The sequence below is a fragment of the Arachis hypogaea genome, chromosome 11, assembly GCF_003086295.3.
Source record: "Arachis hypogaea cultivar Tifrunner chromosome 11, arahy.Tifrunner.gnm2.J5K5, whole genome shotgun sequence".
Taxonomy (NCBI): domain Eukaryota; kingdom Viridiplantae; phylum Streptophyta; class Magnoliopsida; order Fabales; family Fabaceae; genus Arachis; species Arachis hypogaea.
This window is the reverse complement of record NC_092046.1, coordinates 81,127,777-81,132,146: the sequence shown is the minus strand read 5'-3', so window position 1 is coordinate 81,132,146 and position 4,370 is coordinate 81,127,777. Positions and strand designations below refer to the sequence as shown.

Here is a 4,370-nt window from a genome sequence, read left to right as displayed (position 1 = left end):
GCCTATGGTACAAGGTATTAAGAACTTTTCAGGATCCTGTTTCTTCTGAGGCAATGTCAGTTGATCCAGATCACTCAGTTCATTGATGAGCAAGGGAGGTTCATCTTCCCAAGTCTCATTACCAAATAACTTGGCATTCAGCTTCATGATTGCACCAAGGTACTTGGCAACTTGCTCTTCAGGAACATCCTCATTCTCTTCAGAAGAAGAATACTCATCAGAGCACATGAAGGGTAGAAGGAGGTTCAATGGAATCTCTATGGTCTCTAATTGAGCCTTAGATTCCTTTGGTTCCTCAAAGGGAAACTCCTTATTGGTCACTGGACGTCCCAGGAGGTCTTCCTCACTAGGATTCACGTCCTCCTCCTCTCTTGTAGGTTCGGCCATGATGGTTAAATCAATGGCCTTGCACTCTCTCTTTGGATTTTCTTCTGTATTGCTTGGGAGAGTACTAGGAGGAGTTTCAGTGACTCTTTTACTCAGCTGGCCCACTTGTGCCTCCAAATTCCTAATGGAGGACCGTGTTTCATTCATGAAACTTACAGTGGCCTTAGATAGATCAGAGACTATATTTGCTAAGCTAGATGGATTCTGCTCAGAACTCTCTGTCTGTTGCTGAGTGGATGATGGAAAAGGCTTGCTATTGCTAAACCTGTTTCTTCCACCATTATTAAAGCCTTGTTGAGGCTATTGTTGATTCTTCCATGATAAATTTGGATGATTTCTCCATGAGGGATTATAGGTGTTTCCATAGGGTTCACGCATGTAATTCACCTCTACTATTGCAGGGTTCTCAGGATCATAAGCTTCTCCTTCAAAAGATGCCTCTATAGTACTGTTGGATGATTCCTTCAATCTATTCAGAATCTGAGAGATCATATTGACTTGCTGAGTCAATATTTTGTTCTGAGCCAATATGGCATTCAGAGTATCAATTTCAAGAACTCCCTTCCTCATAGGCGTCCCATTATTCACAGGATTCCTTTCAGAAGTGTACATGAACTGGTTATTTGCAACTATGTCAATGAGCTCTTGAGCTTCTGCAGGCGTTTTCTTTAGGTGAATGGATCCACCTGCAGAATGGTCTAGTGACATCTTAGATAATTCAGACAGACCATCATAGAATATATCCATGATGGTCCATTCTGAAAGCATGTCAGAAGGACACTTTTTGGTCAGTTCCTTGTATCTCTCCCAAGCTTCGTAGAGGGATTCACCTTCCTTTTGTCTGAAGGTTTGAACATCCACTCTAAGCTTACTAAGCTTTTGAGGAGGAAAGAACTTGGCTAAGAAAGCTGTGACCAGCTTATCCCAAGAGTTCAGGCTGTATTTAAGTTGAGAGTCCAACCATATTTTAGCTCTATCTCTTACAGCAAATGGGAAAAGCATAAGCCTGTAGACCTCGGGATCAACCCCATTGGTCTTAACAGTATCACAGATCTGCAAGAATTCAGTTAAGAACTGAAAAGGATCTTCAGATGGAAGTCCATGAAACTTGCAGTTCTGTTGCATCAGAGAAACTAATTGAGGTTTCAGCTCAAAGTTGTTTGCTCCAATGGCAGGAATTGAGATGCTTCTTCCATGTAAATTGGAATTAGGTGCAGTAAAGTCACCAAGCATCTTCCTTGCATTGTTATTATTGTCGGCCATGTCTCCTTCTTTTTCGAAATTTTTAGTTAGATTTTCTCTAGAGAGTTGTGCTTTAGCTTCCCTTAGCTTCCTCTTCAGAGTCCTTTCAGGTTCAGGATCAGCTTCAACAAGAATGTTCTTATCCTTGTTCCTGCTCATATGAAAAAGAAGAAAACAGAAAAAAAATATGGAATCTTCTATGTCACAGTATAGAGATTCCTTTATATGAGTAGAAGAAGATATGAGTAGAAGATGGAGAATCCAAACACAAGGGTGAGGAGTAGGTTCGAATTCTTAGATGAAGAAGGGATGTTAGTAGATAAATAAATAAATAGAAGGAGGTGACGGAGACGAATTTTTGAAAATTAGATAAAATAAAATAAAAGTATTTTTGTTTTTAAATTAGATTTAAAATTAAAAATTTGAAAATTAAGAAAGGAACACTTAAATCAAATTAAACTAAATTTAAAATAATTAGTTAATTTAAAAAGGAATTTTGAAAAATATGAAGGTGATTTTCGAAAATTAGAGATAGAATTAGTTAGGTAGTTTTGAAAAAGATAAGAATCAAATAAAAAGTAAAGTGGTTAATTGAAAAAGATTTGAAAATCAAATTTGAAAAGATAAAAAGTTAGAAAAGATTTTGAAATTAAATTTTGAAAAAGATGTGATTGAAATTTAATTTGAAAAAGATTTGAAAAAGAATTTTAAAAAGATTTGATTTTGAAAATTAAAGTTGATTACTTGACTAACAAGAAACAAAAAGATTTGACTTTAAAATTTAAAGATTGAACCTTTCTTATTAGGCAAGTAACAAACTTAATATTTTTGAATCAATCACATTAATTGTTAGCATTGAATTCGAAAATATGGAATAAAAATAAGAAAAAGATTTTGAAAATTAATTTGAAAAAGATAGAATTTTTAAATTGAAAATTTGATTTGACTCATAAGAAACAACTAAATTTTAAAAAGTTTTGAAAAAGTCAACTCAAATTTTCGAAAATTTATGTGTGAAAAAGGGAAAGATATTTTTTTGATTTTTTAATTTTAATAAAGAAAGAGAAAAACATCAAAAAGACTCAATGCATGAAAATTTTAGATCAAAACACATGATGCATGCAAGAATACTTTGAATGTTAAGATGAACACCAAGAACACTTTGAATGTCAAGATGAACATCAAGACTTATTTTTGAAAAATTTTCAAGAAAAGAAAACATGCAAGACACCAAACTTAAAAATTTTTATTCTTTAGACATTAATAATTCAAGAATGCATATGAAAAACAAGGAAAGACACAAAACAAGAAAATATGAAGATCAAACAAGAAGACTGGCCAAGAACGACTTGAAGATCATGAAGAATGCAATGCATGAAATTTTCAAAAATAATTTTTTTAGAAAATCAAAAAGATGCAATTGACACCAAACTTAAAACTTGACTCTAGACTCAAACAAGAAACACAAAAATATTTTTGATTTAATGATTTTATAATTTTTTTTTTGATTTTTCGAAAACTAATTGGGAAAAACGAAAAAGAGGAAAATAATTTTTTTGTATTTTTCAAAAATAGGAAATAAAAAGCTTAAAATTAAAAGAAAATTACCTAATCTGAGCAACAAGATGAACCGTCAGTTGTCCAAACTCGAACAATCCCCAGCAACGGCGCCAAAAACTTGGTATGCGAAATCGTGATCTTCAATGGCGCCAACAACTTGGTACGCACAATTGTAATCTCAACTCTTTATCACAACTTCGCACAACTAACCAGCAAGTGCACTGGGTCGTCCAAGTAATAAACCTTATGTGAGTAAGGGTCGATCCCACGGAGATTGTTGGCCTGAAGCAAGCTATGGTCACCTTGTAAATCTCAGTCAGGCTGATTCAAATGGTTATGGTGAATTGATAATAAAAAGATAAATAAAATGTAAAATAAAGATAGAGGTACTTATGTAATTCATTGGTGAGAATTTCAGATAAGCGTATAGTGATGCTTTCGTTCCTCTGAACCTCTGCTTTCCTGCTGTCTTCATCCAATTATTCCTACTCCTTTCCATGGCAAGCTTTATGTAGGGCATCACCGTTGTCAATGGCTACTTCCCGTCCTCTCAGTGAAAATGGTCCAAGATGCTCTGTCACAGCACGACTATTCATCTGTCGGTTCTCTATCATACTAGAATAGGATCCATTGATCCTTTTGCGTCTGTCAATACGCCCAGCCCTCGCGAGTTTGACGCTCGTCACAGCCATCCCTTCCCAGATCCTACTCGGAATACCACAGATAAGGTTTAGACTTTCCGGATCTCAGGAATGGCCATCCATGGGTTCTAACTTATACCACGAAGATTCTAATATCTCGGACTCGGTCCCCTGTATTAGATATCCAAGAGATACCCATTCAATCTAAGGTAGAACGGAAGTGGTTGTCAGGTACGTGTTCATAGGTTGGGAATGATGATGATTGTCACGATCATCACATTCACATTGAAGTGCGAATGAATATCTTAGAAGCGGAATAAGTTTGTATTGAATAGAAAAACAGTAGTACTTTGCATTAATCCATGAGGAACAGCAGAGCTCCACACCTTAATCTATGGTGTGTAGAAACTCTACCGTTGAAAATACATAAGTGATGAAGGTCCAGGCATGGCCGAGAGGCCAACCCCCAAACGTGATCTAAAGATAAAACTAAAGATGTTCCAAAGATGTAAATACAATAGTAAAAAGTCCTATTTATGC

At 35.4% G+C, this 4,370-nt stretch overlaps 1 non-coding gene across 1 annotated transcript; it reads left to right on the top strand.

Moving 5' to 3' along the window:
• Positions 1 to 1,149: 1,149 nt before the first annotated feature.
• Positions 1,150 to 1,257, top strand: LOC112724337 (small nucleolar RNA R71). Its single transcript, XR_003163504.1, has one exon. It is a non-coding gene; the product is annotated as a small nucleolar RNA R71 (small nucleolar RNA).
• Positions 1,258 to 4,370: the final 3,113 nt, after the last annotated feature.